This window comes from Mustela erminea, chromosome 7 (assembly GCF_009829155.1).
Source record: "Mustela erminea isolate mMusErm1 chromosome 7, mMusErm1.Pri, whole genome shotgun sequence".
NCBI lineage: Eukaryota > Metazoa > Chordata > Mammalia > Carnivora > Mustelidae > Mustela > Mustela erminea.
Genome location: NC_045620.1, coordinates 88,468,354 through 88,485,338, shown reverse-complemented (window position 1 = coordinate 88,485,338; position 16,985 = coordinate 88,468,354). Strand labels below are relative to the sequence as shown.

Here is a 16,985-nt window from a genome sequence, read left to right as displayed (position 1 = left end):
AGTCACTGACCTGGAATGGTCGTTGAGTTTATGGCAGTGTTAGGTGCTCTAATGTGCCAAGTGGAGAGAATCTTGGTGAGTGGTGCCTGCCATTAGCCCTTTGGGGTGTTCTGTATGTTTTCTGTGTGGCCTGAAGGTCGGCTGCAGACTGGTAGCTGGCTTCATGGTGGTTGCTTGGTGAGGGGTAGTCATGGGGATAGGAACAGTACTTACTGAAGATGGGTATGTTTTCTTTGAAGATTGGATAGAGTGATTATGTGCACATCCTGGGCAGTCTAAGGCCACTCACCTTGCCTCTGTGAGGCAAGGCATCTATCTGCACTCTCCTCCTAGGGTTTTGCTGGGAAAAGCAGACTAAGAGAGCCAGAGTTCTTGGCCATAGTTAGTGATTCCCTCGAGAATGCTCCCTGTCTTTGACTCCTCTGTTCTCTAAGCCTTATGCTCTGATGTTCTGCCTTCTATTTGCTGCTTTGGTACCTTCAAATTTTTCTTTTTCTTTCTTTCTTTCTTAAAAGATTTTTATTTATTTGACAGACAGAGATCACAAGTATGCAGAGAGGCAGGCAGAGAGATTTCTCTTTTTTAAATAGAAACATCAGGGCGCGTGGGTGGCTCAGTGGGTTTAAGCCTCTGCCTTGGGCTCAGGTCATGATCTCAGGATCCTGGGATTGAGTCCCGCATCGGGCTCTCTGCTTGGCAGGGAGCCTGCTTCCTTCTCTCTCTCTCTCTCTCTCTCTCTGCCTGCCTCTCTGCCTAGTTGTGATCTCTCTCTGTCAAATAAATAAGTAAAATTCTAAAAAAATAAAAAAAAAATAGAAACATCACTTTTAATGACCAGTTAGGGCCACAGCAGACACCTTCCAGAATAGAAGTAAGACAGTCCCAAGACAACGGAGTGTAAAATTGTTTCAGATAGCTAAAAATATGGACCGCTTTGCGAATTTGTGTGTCATCCTTGTGCAAGGGCCATGCTAACCCTCTCTGTATTGTACCAGTTTTAGTATGTGTACTGCTGAAGCAAGCACAGGAATCTGTATTTTGATTGCCTCCCAGATGACTCTGACTACAGTCATCATCTGCAGACCATATTTGGAGAAACTGACAGAAGATTCCACTGACCTCCCATCTCTAAAGGGGAAGAAAGGGGATTTGAACACTTTACTTGGATCTAAAGGTTCTAGGAAACCCAGTCTGTCATCCAGTGGGAATAATGGATAACTGCATGTACTGGCACCTCATCTTCTCATTGCCACAGTAGATGGCAGAGCCAGATGAGGTGGACAAGGGCTTCATGACTAAGCCATGGCAGGTCAGTAGCTCTAGGATTTATAGGAAGCTTTGACTTTGGACTCAGAAAACAGGCTAGAACATGGACCCTGAAGGCTACTGGTCGCATGGCAGATTTTCTCAAGGGTGCCTCTCTTTTCCTGTGTATGTTGACCCTGTCCTAGTGCAGGTTTTCTTTATTTGGTTCCCAAGCTGTCTTCACTCCCTGTTGTTGCTATTGTATACACACAGCTGCTGCTATCCTTCTATAAGAACCTTGTCTTTCCTTTTCAAGTCCTCTGTTACATTCCTGTTACCTATAGGATCAAGTCCAAATGTCTTGGGTTATAATAAACGGCCTTACACAATTTGGCCCAAATTATGGCCTATAAGATCGAGGACGATCTGGTCCCTGCCTTTTTCTTAAGTCTTATCCCAAGCCCTTCTCTCATCTCCTGGGCACCCTTATATGTTCATAGTTCCTTGATCTCTTCTTCTGCTCTCTGGTTTCAGAGCCTTTGTAGTGCTATAGCCTCTGCCTAAGGCTATAGCCTTTACCCTACTCTTCACCTCATTAACTACCCTTTAATTTTAAGTGTCAGTTAAACATTATCTCCTCTTATTTTTTTTTTTAAAGATTATTTATTTATTTGACACAGAGAGAGAGAGAGAGGCACAAGGAGGCAGAGCAGCAGGCAAAGGGAGAAGCAGGCTCCCTGCTGAGCAGGGATCCCGATGTGGGGATCAGTTCCAGGACCCTGAGATCATAACCTGAGCTGAAGGCAGATGCTTAACCGACTGAGCCCCCCAGGCGTCCCCACATTATCTCCTCTTAGAAGTTTTTCTGGCCATTCTATACAAAGCAACTCAATGTTACTTTTTATTTTTATACCTCATTTACTTCCATTAGATCACTTACTGCTTTTTACTAGTTTGTCTTTCTCTCCTATTAGATTATAAGTTCCATGAAGGTAGGGACCTTCTTGCTCATGGTTGTATCTTCAGTGTGTAGAAGGTACTTGGGAAGTACTTGTTGACTATAAATTACTTTTCACCTTCTTGTCAGTAGCTGTGTGGGTGCTTTGTGGCACTGCACAACTCTCATCCTTTGCATGGATTGTTGCCTCTGCTGAAGGCACCGTTTCTCTCATTACCTGGTCAGAATTTTTTCTTGTCCTTTTCCACTTCTCTAAGCAAGTCTTTGACTTCCCCAGGCAGTGCCAGTTCAATAGAGACAGCTCTTTGGTTCTCTCAAGTGGATTTCCCTGTGTAGTGATTTCATCTGCATAAGAGATAGATGGTATTGCCCTGGGTTTGTAGATGATGAACCAGAAGCTCTGAGCAGTGGATTAACTTGGAAATGGCAGAACTGAGATTCCAGCCCCATTGTATGCATAGAGCCCTCACTCATTCTACCTTGCTGTGATCTAAAAGAAACCAAATAGTAGACTGAGAGACACTGAAGTGAAAGAGATGTTTTTTGTTTTTTAATTGAGTAATGAAACTGTGTGTGGGGGGAGTGGTGGTGGGGGGTTTATTTGTCTTACACTTTTTCAGAGTTAAATCCAGTAAAAGGTTTACTATTAAGAAGCAATTTATGGGGTGCCTGGGTGGCTCAGTGGGTTAAGCCGCTGCCTTCGGCTCAGGTCATGATCTCAGGGTCCTGGGATCGAGTCCCGCATCGGGCTCTCTGCTCAGCAAGGAGCCTGCTTCCCTCTCTCTCTTTCTCTCTCTGCCTGCCTCTCCATCTACTGTCAAATAAATAAATAAAATAAAAAAAATAAAAAAAAAAAAGAAGCAATTTATAAGGATGATGGAGTAAAGGGTGACCAGAATATTCAGAGGGCAATGTGTGTTCTTTTTCTTTTCTTTAAGATTTTATTTATATACTTGAGAGAGAGAGAGCATGAGAGGATAGAGAGGGTCGGGGGAGTAGCAGACTCCCTGCTGACCAGGGGGCCCGATGCAGGACTGGATCCTGGGACTCCAGATCATGACCTGAGCTAAAGGCAGTCACTCAACCAACTAAGCCACCCAGACGCCTCTCCTGTGTTTTCTTGATCATCTTTGGTGACAAACAGTCAACGTATACCCTAGTAGAAATAAATCAAGGTGAAACACTATTAAATTCAAACCAAAGCAAGTATCAGTGGCCATTAATAGTTGTTTGGAGGATATATAAAGAGTTAAATATGAATATTTTTGTTATGGGAGAAAGATATGCAAAATTGGTATGCATAGTCTTTAACACATTTTGCTTAAAAATACATCTTAGTATATATTGTTAAGATACTAGTTGAAGGGGCACCTGGGTGGCTCAGTGGGTTAAAGCCTCTGCCTTCGGCTCAGGTCATGATCTCAGGGTCCTGGGATCGAGCCCCGCATCGGGCTCTCTGCCAACAGAGAGCTTGCTTCCTCCTCTCTCTCTCTCTGCCTGCCTCTCTGCCTGCTTGTGATCTCTGTCTGTCAAAAAAAAAAAAAAAAAAAGATACTAGTTGAATAGGGTGCATGAGCAGCTCAGTGGGTTAAAGTGTCTGCCTTTGGTTCAGGTCATGATCTCAGGGTCCTGGGATCGAACCCTGCATTGGGCTCTCTGCTCAGGGGGGAGCCTGCTTTCCTCTCACTCTCTGCTTGCCTCTCGGCCTACTTGTGATCTTTGTCTGTCAAATAAATAAATAAACTTTTTGAAAAAAAGAAAAAGATACTAGATGAATAGGGATGCGTTGGTGCCTTAGTTGGTTAAGCGTCTGCCTTTGGTTTGAGTCATGATTCCAGGGTTCTGGGATTGAGTACCACATTGGGCTCCCTGCTCAGTGGGGAGCCTGCTTCTCCCTCTGCCTGCTGCTCCCCCTGCTTATTTTCTCTCTCTGACAAATAAATAAAATCTTTAAAACAAAAATACTAGTTGAATAAGTTGTAGTGGATATTGCCATATTATATAGTGTTAAAAAGAATGAGACATACAGGCACATACACACTCACACCCTGATATGGAACAATCTCTGAGATCCATTATTAAGGCAAAGTGCAGAATAATATTTGTGGCATGCTAGTATTAGTATTTGTGTGCAAAAGGGGAGGATTCTGTCTACCTATTATACTCAGATTACCTCTTCTTTGTTTTGTTTTGGTTTTTTGTTTTATTTTTAAAGATTTATTTGAGAGAGAGAATGTGTATGTGTGCGAGATAGAAAGTTGGGGGGAGAGGAGCAGAAGGAAAGGGAAAGGGAAAGAATCTCTAGCAGACTCCCCACTGAGCACACACAGCCCAATGTGGGGGGTTCAGTCTCACGACCCTGAGATTATGACCTGAACCGAAATCAAGAGTTGGATGCTCAACTGACAACCAGCCAAATATCCCAAGTTTTATAAACTTTTTAAGTACTTTGCTTTACCCTCTAAATGTGATCCTGAAAAGTTGAATGTTTGTGTGTGTGTGTGTGTGTGTGTGTGTGTGTACGTGTGTGTTAACAGGAATTGGCTGGAGAGGTATTAAGTTATATCTCTCTAAACTTCACAGAAAAGAGGAAAAAGGAAGATCCTTTCTGTCTAGTGAATGATCCCTAATTTAATGTATTTTGATTTTGGTAAATGACATTTTTCTTGAAGTGAAACACATTTCTACTGAGAATAGAACAAAAGGGAGATTGTGTTTGAAATTGAAGATACCCGTGTGTGTTAGGATACCCCATTATTTGTTTATCCAGAAATCTTGGAGCCCTCATATGTAACATTTTTCCTGTGTGGTGATTTTGTTTTTCCAAATGGAGTAAATTCTTTTTTTTTTTTTTAAGATTTTATTTATTTATTTGACAGAGAGAAAGAAATCACAAGTAGGCAGAGAAGCAGGCAGAGAGAGGGGGAAGGAAGCAGGCTCCCCGCTGAGTGGAGAGCCCGATGTAGGGCTCCATCCCAGGACCCTGGGATCATGACCTGAGTTGAAGGCAGAGGCTTTAACCCACTGAGCCACCCAGGCACTCCTGAAGTAAATTCTTGAAGGTGGGAGGCATATCTCATGATTATATCTTATAGCGACAAGCACAATAGAAGTTGCTCAGTAGCCCCTTGGGCACCTGGGTGGCTCAGTCGTTAAGTGTCTGCCTTCAGCTCAGGTCAGAGCCCTGGGATTGAGCCCCACATTGGGCTCCCTCCTCAGCGGGGAGCCTGCTTCTCCCTCTCCTGCTCCCTTGCCTGTGTTCCCTCTCTCTCTCTCTCTGTCTCTGTCAAAAAATAAATAAAATCTTAAAAAAAAAAAAGTTGCTCAGTAGCTACATATTCAAGGAAGAGAAGAGAGAGGTGGAGAGAGAAAGAGCCACTTCTGTCAAAGAGATGATTGCTTTTGGATTTTCTCTGACTCATCTTTTCTCTTTACTAGTAAAGAATTTCTTCCAGTTGTACTAAGTGTGTTGGAGGATTTTGGCGGTGTGTCTGTGTATGTATTGGAAAGATGTTCCTTGCTGAATGCCCAAGAAAGAGCAGAAGCTGGAATGGGGCATGAAGGCTGTTGACCTAATGGTGTGTAATGAGACTTCTGTGTTGCAGCCCTGAGGAGAATCTCAGATTGTCTTACCTGTTCTAAATTCAAGCTTGGGTATTCACCTGTCAGCAGGGCAACTGGACCTGTATGTGCCATAGACTTCCTAAATTTAGTAGCAACATGGTAAGAAAGTTTGGTTAAAGTGATTTGTTATTTTTGGTGAGAGTATATGAAAACTCTTAACACCAGGACTTGTGTATTATTGGTATCCAAGAGGTGACAGAGAGTATGTGAGATATATTTTGAAACTGTTAAGTCCTTCCTTAGATCCCCTGCTTCTCACGTGCCTCCTATTCTTAGCTAAACAGGGGATAGCAACATGGATTCCACATTTGGGAAGTTGCCAATTCCTCGTTGGTGGCTTTATGCTCAGGCAGAAGGTGTAATAGGCTTCTACATATCTGACAGCAAATATATCTGGACCCTGTCTGTCAGGTTACTCAAAACCTTACCCCAGACTGAAAATGTCACCTTGGGCAACATTCTTGGTAGGGACCTAGGTTTGAGAATCTTAGTGGGGAAGACTGTGAATCTCTAGGGTAGTCATGCAAGTGGTGAGTGTATGGGATTGGACAGGAGTTTAACTTAGCCAGGATAGCTTGATGGATGTAGCTATGGAGGAAGGGATAAAGTAAGGAGTAAAACAGGCTCAGCTCCTTGTAATTTTCTGCTCCTAGGAAGATAAAGGCACTGTGTGCCAGGGGCAGAGCTCCCGCTTTGAGAGTCAGTCTTACCCCTGGCTGCCCTACAAGGCATTTGGAGTTCAGTAGATGAAACAGGGAATCTGAATCAGATAGACCTTGCTTCAAATCTTTTTTTTTTTTTTTTAAGATTTTATTTTATTCATTTGGTTGGGGGGGAGCACAAGCAGAGGGAGAGGCAGAAAAAGAGGGAGAAGCAGACTCCCTGCCAAGCCAAGAGCCTGAAATGGGACTCAATCCCAGAACCTGGAGATCATGACCCGAGCCAAAGGCAGATGCCTGGGTGCCCTAACCTTATTTCAAATATTACAGATCTGCAGGAAGGAAGTGTGTGTCCCAGGACTTGTTTTCTGTGTGCTGAAATAAGGACTGCCATCCAGGTGTGTGGAGGTTTCCCTCCATCCTTCTTATGCCCCTTCAACTTGCTTCCATCTTAAGCTTTCATCCTTTTCACCCTATCATTGGCCTGGCATCTAGAAAGAGGAGGGGGAAGGGTGAGAAGGAAGGGGAGAGTTAGGGCTGAACAGAGAGCCCAATGCGGGCCTCGATCCCAGGACCCCAAGATTATGACCTGAGCTGAAGGCAGAGGATTAACCCACTGAGCCACCCAGGTACCCCTAAATTTTTTTTTTTTAAAGATTTTATTTATTTATTTGACAGACAGAGATCACAAGCAGGCAGAGAGGCAGACAGAGACAGAGGAAGGGAAGCAGGCTCCCCGCTGAGCAGAGAGCCCGATGTGGGGCTCGATCCCAGGACCCTGGGATCATGACCTGAGCCGAAGGCAGAGGCTTTAACCCACTGAGCCACCCAGGTGCCCCAGGTACCCCTAAATTATATTTCAATATGTGGATGTACCATAATGCTTTTTATTTTTCTTGTAGGGGTAGGTGGATTTGTGATTCTTAAATCCTTTCTGAACAAAGTGTAGGGGGTGCCTGCGTGGCTCACTTGGTTGGGCATCTGACTTTTGATTTCAGCTCAAGTCATGATCTTGGGGTGTGGAGCCTGCTTAGGATTTTCTCTCCCTCTCCCTCAGCCCCTCCCTCCCCCAATAAATAAATAAATGAAAGTATAGGTGTGGGGAGAAGAATGAGTAGAGTTGGAGAACAAATAAAGGCTGCCCGTACCACTTGTCTGGCAGTCAGCCTGGACCCTTGGTTGGTGTTATCAAGTTCTTTCTGTGCTGTTCCTCCATCCCAATTTAAAGCATAAGCATATATAAGGAAAGCATATGAAAGGAATCATACCTTAATACTGTTTTTCTTCTTTATACCATTTTGTAATCTTTTTTCACCTTTTTCCCCACTTTATTGAGATATAATTGGCATATAACATCGTGTAAGTTTAGGGTGTACAATATGATGATTTGAAACATATATATTTTTAAGTTATTATCATAATATGGTTAACACATCCATCACCTGACATAGTTCCCTGTTTTCTGTGTGTGTGGTGAGAATCTTTTCTCATTTTATAATTTGTTATAGACACCTTATTATGTAAATAAATGTAGAATAAATGGCTAAATTATATTTCTTTTCTTTTTTTTTTTTAAGATTTTATTTATTTATTTGATAGAGGTCACAGTAGGCGGAGAGGCAGGCAAAGAGAGAGAAGGGACAAGCAGGCTCCCGCTGAACGGAGAGCCCAATGCGGGGCTCGATCCCAGGACCCCAAGATTATGACCTGAGCTGAAGGCAGAGGCTTAACCCACTGAGCCACCCAGGTACCCCTAAATTATATTTCAATATGTGGATGTACCATAATGCTTTTTATTTTTCTTTTCTTTTTAAATTTTTTTAAAGATTTTATTTATTTATTTGACAGACAGAGATCACAAGCAGGCAGAGAGAGAGGAGGAAGCAGGCTCCCGAGCAGAGAGCCCGATGTAGGGCTCGATCCCAGGACCCTGGGATCATGACCTGAGCCGAAAGCAGAGGCTTTAACCCACTGAGCCACTTAGGTGCCCCTTCTTTTTATTTTTTAATATTTAATCTGTTTATTTTATCTGTTATCTATGGGACCTTCCCTGACTCCCTTACTTAAAATTGTAGCAAACCCCCTTTCTTTCCTATCTCCCTTCTTTCCTTTTTCTCTGTAGCGTTTAATACCGCTTGATACACTGTATACTTTTATTTGTTTATTGCCCAACACCTTCCATTAGAATGTAAGCTCCATGAAGACAGAGACTTTTTTCTTCTTCTTTTTTTTATTCACTGCTTTCTGTTACGTAGGACAGTTCTTGGCACACAGTTGGTATTCAGTAAATATTTGTTGAATGAATGAATTTGTTGGACTTCCGGTGTATTTGTTGTACTTTTTATTTGCAGTATTTTTTTTTTTTTTTAAGTAATCTCTGCACCTTTTGTGGGGCTCAGACTCAGGACCCTCAGATAAGAGTTGCACACTCTATTGACTGAGCTAGCCAGGTGCTCCTATTTGCTGTATTTTTGTTGTTATATACATGCTGTGATAAATGCCTGTATGTACACTTGTCTACTTATCTTAGGATAAATTCTTTTTTTTTTTTTTTTTAAAGATTTTATTTATTTATTTGATAGAGAGTGAGAGAGAGAATGAGAGGGGAGAAGGTCAGAGGGAGAAGCAGACTCCTCATGGAGCTGGGAGCCCAATGTGGGACTCGATTTCAGGATTCCGGAATCGTGACCTGAGCGGAAGGCAGTTGCTTAACCTGTAAGGGCCTGTGTAGCTGGAGTGGCCCCACCTCGATTGAATAGCCATTTTGTTGTTCATGCAGTAAAACTTAAACTGACCCGGCCCCCCCCCCCCAACCAGTCCCAGGTAACAAAGCCCAAATACAAGGGTGGGTCAGATCAGGTAGAGTTAACAGCCTAAGTGCAGGGATGAGCCGGGTCAGGTGGAGACATCCAATCAGTGGGGCGTGCATACTGTCTCCCTAGCTACCAAGGAGTGTGGGCTCCACCTTTTAAAGGGCTCCAGTTCTGACCAAGGTGATAGGCTAGTTCAAACAGCTACTATGGGGTGAATTGTAATTCAATTGGCCACGCGTGTGTGACCTAGCATGACTGTGCAGCTTTCTCTGTGTGTTGCAATCTCATTGGCCACCTGTGTGTGGCCAGGCCCAACCACATGGCCTTTGCTCTATAAAAGTTAGTCTGTAAGGCAGGGAGGAGTTGCCCTCTCTGTAAGACATGGCCCTGAACGGTCAGTTTGATTCTCGATGCTTGGCGCGAAATAAAACTTTGCTTGACCTTCGCTTTTTATCAGTCTCGCTCCTTTAATCACGGACCCATTATTGGGGGATCTTTCACACCAACTGAGCCACCCAGGCGCCCCACTTAGGATAAATTCTTAAGAAATAGAATGGCCCAGTTGAAGGATATGCACATTTAAAATGTTGATTTATGGAACCAACTACCCTTAAGAATGTTAACTCCTGCCAGTGGCACATGAGATTGCCTACATTTGCCAGTAATATTGTGTTGTATGTTTTTCATTTCCACATCTGACAGGTGAAAAGTGGTCTTGTCACTATAATATGGTAGTTGAGAATGTGACTCTGATAGATGTGATGTAATACGGCATATGACTCTGGAGCCCATCTTCTGGGGCCTGAATTCTGACTCAGCCACTCACTGTGTGACCTTGGGTAAGTCATTTAATTTCTCTCTTAGTTTCATCTTTGATAAGGTAAGCATAATGATAGCACCTGTTTCAGGAAGAATAAGTCAATTAATCTAAGTAAAATGCTTCAAATAGTAAAGGAGATCTGCAAATCAATAACTAGGACTTAGTATTTTTTTATATTAAAGATTGAACATCTTTTCAAATGTATTTTGGAAATTTATGAATTTTTTTAGTCACTTATTCATGTCTTTTTTTTGTTTTGTTTTTTGTTTTTTTAAGACCTTTATTTATTTGACAGAGACATAACCAGAGTGGGAACACCAGCAGGGTGAGGGAACACAAGCTGGGGGAGTGGGAGTGGGAGAGGGAGAAGCAGGCTTCCCGCTGGGCAGGAAGCCTGATAAGGGGTTCAATCCCAGAACTCTGGGATCTTGACCTGAAGACAGATGCTTAACAGGAGGCACCCAGGTGCCCCTGTTTTTTGCATGTGCTCCCAGTAATGTTTTCTTAATAACTTAAAAGAGGTAAGGTACTGACTATAATATATAACAGAATTGTTCCTAGTTTATCATTTGTCTTTTGACTGTGTTGATGCAATTTTTTTCTCTTGGGAAGTTTTATATTTTTAGCTAGTCAAAATAATCTTTTTTCTTACAGTTTTTCCTGCTGCTAGGCTAGTGTTTAGAAAAGGCATGTCTCCCTACCTCAAAAACATAAAAAATGGTTACTCATTCTCTTTGAGTACTTGTGTGTGTGCTCGTGCACCTTCTTTTAATTCTTTAAATTTAATCTTTAAGTCTTTGATCCTTCTGGAATTTATTTTGATATGAAGATAGCAGTTGAGATCTGGCTCTATTTCTTTTCAGTTGTGTACTGCCCTAGACTTGTTTATTAAAGAAGAAAGACCAGGAGCCTTTAATCTTTTTTCCCCTCCCCTAACCTGAAAGTAAGGTAATAGGAGATCTCCATTTTGGAGAATGAATTTCATGTTTGGACTCAAGTCATTCAGTTGCTTGGCTGTGGGATGCATATGCTGTGTAAAGCAATTTGGGACCGGAGCTCACAGCCTGACTAAGCGATGAAACTGCTACATTCCCTAGTGTAGCTTCCCTGCTGGCTCTTCTCTGGAGGCGCCTTCTAAGTGCATCTTAGTTTGAGGACTGCTCTGAAGGGCCATTGTTAGTTTGGAATGACAGGTTTTGTGTTCTTAAGAAACAAATGAAGTGATTGTGGTGGATATTTCCTTATTCCAGCCTGAGAGTATTGGTGGGGTGTTGATGGGGGGCATTGAATGGTAATGAACACATTGTGTTCTACCTGTGCCCTCATCAGCTCTTTTTGGAACTCTTTTGTCCCATTTAATTTCTTCCCTCTAATCAAGATGGAGGAAGAGGAATTCCTCTATAACCAAGCTCTCACATATCCCGTGGCAGCTGTCATTTGCCAAAGATGTTGAAGAAGGGTAGCTGACTTTTACAAGGCATGTGTTATGTGCCAGCAACTGTTCCAAGCACCTTACGTATATCAAGTCTTTATGAGATTGGTTCTGTGTACTGAGTTGCATAGTGTCCTCCCCAAAATTCACATCCACCCAGAACCTATGAATGTGATCTTATTTGGAAATAGGATCCTTGTAGATGTAAGCAGGTTAAGATGAAGTCATACTGGGTTAGGATGGGCCCTAATCCAGTGACTGGTGTTCTTTTATTTTTTTTTTTAAATATATATTTATTTGACAGAGAGAGAGAGAGATATCACAAGTAGGCAGAGAGGCAGGCAGAGGGGGAGGGGGAAGCAGGCTCCCTTTCTGAGCAGAGAGCCCGATGCGGGGCTCTATCCCAGGACCCCGAGATCATGACCTGAGCCGAAGGCAGAGGCTTAACCCACTGAGCCACCCAGGTGCCCTGTGACTGGTGTTCTTATATGAAGAGGGATACATAGAGGGAAGATGTCCGTGTGAAGATGGAAGCAGAGATTGGAGTTGTGCTGCCACAAACCAAAGAATGTCAAGGATTACTGGCAACCACCAAAAGCTGGAAGAGGCAAGGGAAGATTCTCCCCTGGAGCCTTCACAGGGAGCATGGTCCTGCTGAAACTTTGATTTTGGACTTCTAGCCTCCAGAACTTTGAGAGAATAAATGTCCTTTGTTGGAAGCCACCAACTTTGTAGTGTTTGTAGTGCTCAACTTCTTCTGGCAGTTATTATAATGCTTCCCATTTCTGGCCTGCTATACTTCCTAGAATTCCTGTCAGTAGACAACTCACGTCTTGATTGTTTTTGGAGCTTCAGGGTGTCTCATACAGCTCACGTGGCACATACCAGTTCATGGCTGTGAGCAGAGAAGCGGCAGCATCATGATTGCATTGACTCTGAGGGCCCTGGTCACCTGTTCTTGATTAACCCAACATACTACAGTGGCTCTCTTCTCTGCCAAAGTGAGCGGAGGGGATAAGGATGTTATCTGACCCAGCCCATCCCCCTAAACAGCAGCTCCTTGTTTGCCCATGGCCTCTTTTGCTGGCATCCCAGAAGGGATCTCCTCCCTCGGCATCCCATTGTTGGCTGCAGCATCTTACCTACTTTCCATTATGAACCTTTTGCTTTGGATCCTGCTCTTATTCTTTTTTGTTTGTTTGTTTTAATTTTATTTACTTATTTTGAGAGAGCGAGAGAAAGCACGAGCAGGGGTAGGAGAAGAGGGAGAAGGACAAGTGAGATAAAGTGTGAGCAGGGGGAAGAGAAGAGGAAGAGGGACAAGCAGACTCTGTCCTGAACACGGAGCTGGAGGTGGGGCTTGATCCCCCAACCGTGAGATCATGACCTGAGCCAAAACCAAGAGTCAGATGCTCAACCCACTAAGCCACCCAGATGCCCCAGTCCTGCTCCTATTCTTAACAACTCTCACTAGACTGAGCTCCAGGAACTCAGGAACCATATTTGTTTTGTTTGCTGCTGTATCCCAGGACTGAGCAAAGACCTGACACTTCTCTAGCCCCTCAAGAAATATTTATTGAGGGGCGCGGTGGCTCAGTGGGTTAAAGCCTCTGCCTTCGGCTCAGGTCATGATCCCAGGGTCCTGGGATCGAGCCCCACATCGGGCTCTCTGCTCAGCAGGGAGTCTGCTTCCTCCTCTCCCTCTGCCTGCTTCTCTGCCTACTTGTGATCTCTGTCTGTCAAATAAATAAATAAAATCTTAAAAAAAAAATAAATATTTTTTATTTTTATTTATTTATTTTTTATTTATTTTATTTTTTTTTTAAAGATTTTATTTATTTATTTGACAGAGAGAAATCACAAGTAGGCAGAGAGGCAGGCAGAGAGAGAGAGAGGAAGAAGCAGGCTCCCTGCTGAGCAGAGAGCCCGATGCGGGACTCGATCCCAGGACCCTGAGATCATGACCTGAGCCGAAGGCAGCGGCTTAACCACTGAGCCACCCAGGCGCCCCAAAAGAAATATTTATTGAATGAAGAACTGAATATTGACCTTGAAGCTTTGGAATCCTGATTTTCCTTGCTTCTTTTTTTTTTTTTTTTTTAAAGATTTTTATTTATTTATTTGACAGACAGAGATCGTAAGTAGGCAGAGAGGCAGGCAGAGAGAGAGAGGAGGAAGCAGGCTCCCTGCTGAGCAGAGAGCCCGATGCGGGGCTCGATCCCAGGACCCTGGGATCATGACCCGAGCCGAAGGCAGCGGCTTAACCACTGAGCCACCCAGGCCCCCTCCTTGCTTCTTGATAAAGCCAGGGACCAGATTAAGAACTTCAGAGACCTAAGCAATAGAAAGATTATGATGTCCCTCATATTTTCAGCCCTCAATATGTATTTGAAAAACAATATTTAACACAGAATCAGTATAAGGAAATTGAGCAAAGTAGGAAGATCTAGCAAAGTTCTGTTTTCATGGTGACTAATTACATAAATACAATTTAAAATATTTGCAATTACTGTTTCTGCTTTGCCAGTTTTCTAAGCACATGCTTTTGGATAATCCTGCCTGGACCAGTCCTTTCCTCCCTTTGGATTTCTTCATTTCGTCTTTATTCCATCTGCTAAAGTTGCCAGCCAGTCTCTTTCACCCCCGTAGGGGTGTCTGGCTCCTGAGACTCCCCAGCCTAGGCTAAATGCCCTGGGCTCACTGAGGGCTTGCCAAGAAAGTCAAGTAGAACATGCACACTGCTAAAGAGTACCTCAGGGAACTTGCATGCTGGGTTACGATTTATAGTCAACATAGCGCATTGTGCCGAGTGATTACACTTGGGCCATTTTTAGTTGTAATAATCTGCTTCTGTGATCCTGTATGTGGAAACCACAGAAGAACATCCCTGTGGTCCTCCTTCCTGCATCACTGAGAAGATGCAGTCCCATTCTGCCATTAATTAATCTCTGTTATTCTGGCTTTGTTGAAACCATTCAGAGGAGCAAGTACAATTCCGGAAGTGTAGAGCCTAGGCCTCCTACAGGCTATTCCAAGGCTGTGACCGTAATCAACTCTGTAGCTGTTCATTTCAAAGAGCTTAAAACAGTGTTGGAAACTTCCTAGGGAAAAAGCACCACTGTAACTTCTTGGCTAAGGAAGCAGTGTGTGTTGGCTAGAGCAGAAGCAATGGCCAAGGTCCCAAATTCTTTTCTGGACCTGTTGATTTAGGGTGTGATATTTGACAATCTGAGATGCTGTCCTATAGCTCTGATGGTTCATCTTCAGCACAGAGAATGATGTGGGCCATGCCTGTAGAGAGAGAGGCTGACATTGGTCCCCTGTGATCTAGGGGAGCCTCATCATTAGATGGCCTTTCTTTCATTTGAATTTCTAGTTCTTTTAAAAAATTTTTAAAATATTTTATTTATTTAGAGGTGTCTGGGTGGCTCAGTTGTTAAGTGTCTGCCTTTTCCTCAGGTCATAATCCTAAGGTCCTGGGATTGAGCCCCACATTGGGCTCCCTGTTCAGGGAGAAGCCTGTTTCTACCTCTCCCTGTGCCCCTGCTTGTGTTCTCTCTCTCACTGTCTCTCTCTCTGTCAAATAAAAAAATCTTAAAAAAGGAAAAAAAAAAAAAAAAAGCCAGGATTCCAGAATCAGCTGACCTTGGAAATCTACCTAGTGTTTAAAAAAAAAAAAAAAAGATTTTATTTATTTAGAGAGTGAGAACAAGTGAGGGGAGAGGCAGAGAGAGAGAGGGAGTGAGAAAATCTCAAGTAAATTCTACACTGAGCACAGAGCCTAATGCAGGGCTCCATCTCACCACCCTGAGATCATAACCTGAGCTGAAATCAAGAGTCTGATGCTTAGCCAACTGAGCCACTCCCAAAAAATTTTCAAAGGTTTTTATTAAGTAATTTCTGCATTCAGTGTGGGGCTCAAACTCACAACCCTGAGATCAAGAGTTGGTGTGCAGAGTCAGCCAGGCCCCCCTCTAGCTCTTCTTCTTTTTTAAAAAAAGATTTTATTCATTAATTTGACAGAGAGACAGTGAGAGAGGGAACACAAGCAGGGGGAGTGGGAGAGGGAGAAGCAGGCTTCTTGCCAAGCAGGGAGCCTGATCTTGACTTGATCCCAGGATACTGGGACCATGACCTGAGCCAAAGGCAGATGCTTAATGACTGAGCCTCCCAGGTGCCCTAACTCTAATGTAATGTAGAAATCCTCCCCCTCTTCTGCAGAATTAATACAGTATTTGTTTTTTTTAATGAAATATTTTAATTTAATTTAATTTGATTAATTTATTTATTTGACAGAGATCACAAATAGGCAGAGAGGCAGGCAGAGTGAGAGAGGAAGGGAAGCAGGCTCCCTGCTGAGCAGAGAGCCCAAATCGGGGCTCAATCTCAGGACCCTGGGATCATGACCTGAGCTGAAGGCAGAGGCTTTAACCCACTGAGCCACCCAGGCACCTCGAATTAATACAGTATTAATACCTACATTTTACTTGAATTCGTTTTATCAGAATTGCTTTGTGGTGTGATTAGATCAGTTCTTTTTTTTTTTTTTTTTTTTTATTAACTGAGATTTATTTTAGAGAGAGTGAATGAGCAGGGAGAGGGAGACAAGTAGACTCCCTGCCCAGCAGGGAGCCTGATATGGGGCTTGATCCCAGGTCTCAGAGATCATGACGAGCTGAAATCAAGGGTTGGACATGTAACTGACAAAGCCACCCAGGTGCCCCTAAATCAGTTCATCTAAGGGATGCGAACTTTAATAGGGTTTAGGAAAAGAAGGTTAGGTTTGTGTGGGGCACACACCTTGGCCTTGGATAGCCAGAGAGTAACATTTGGGCACCAGGTGCATGATGAGCCAGATGGGAGAGAACAAACTCTTACCCCTGGAGAGCCAGGCATGTATTAGATGCTTTTCATATATTTTCTTATTTAATTATCATAATGCAAACCAATAAAGTATCATCTTCACTTTTGCACATGGGCAAGCTGAAGGTCAAAGAAGTTATGTAACTTGTCCAAGGTCAGATAGCTAATAAAAGGCTGATCTAGGATTTATTTCTCCTCAGGTCTGTCCAGTTCTAAAGCCTATGCTGTTTTCACAGAGCTCTTCTGTCTCTGACAAGATTTGGGGAGAGGAGAGAAGTTGGAGAGATGACATCTTTCTCTACCTCACAGTTTTACTCGTTGAGACATGTTTAGCCAGAGCATCCTGTTTATAGATACTAGGTTCTATATATAGAGATGCTGCAACAACATATGTGGGAAGGATACCAGTTGGCCGTAGGGGAGGATTAAAAGAAAGCCTTTGTTCTTTACCTGTAAGTTTTCATTGCAGTATAATCTACAAGTGTCAGAACACTACTGATGACTCTGGTTCACTGTTTAAGAGGCCCTGTCCTATTCTCCAAATAAAATTTGTTGATATGTCCCAAGGAGT

General features: G+C 43.2%; 1 long non-coding RNA gene and 1 other non-coding gene across 17 annotated transcripts in view; one reads left to right on the top strand and one right to left on the bottom strand.

Moving 5' to 3' along the window:
* The window catches only part of LOC116595711, a 112,472-nt gene that overhangs the window by 26,842 nt on the left and 68,645 nt on the right, over positions 1–16,985 (top strand). For 15 of the 16 annotated variants that reach the window (XR_004287831.1, XR_004287829.1, XR_004287830.1 and 12 more), the window contains one exon: positions 10,002–10,138. This is a non-coding gene — a long non-coding RNA (uncharacterized LOC116595711). Of the gene's footprint in view, positions 1–6,816; positions 6,885–10,001; positions 10,139–16,985 lie in introns of all 16 variants that reach the window. The other variant, XR_004287832.1, reaches the window with a different exon arrangement.
* LOC116596636 lies at positions 919–1,025 on the bottom strand. Its single transcript, XR_004288224.1, has one exon. It is a non-coding gene; the product is annotated as a U6 spliceosomal RNA (small nuclear RNA).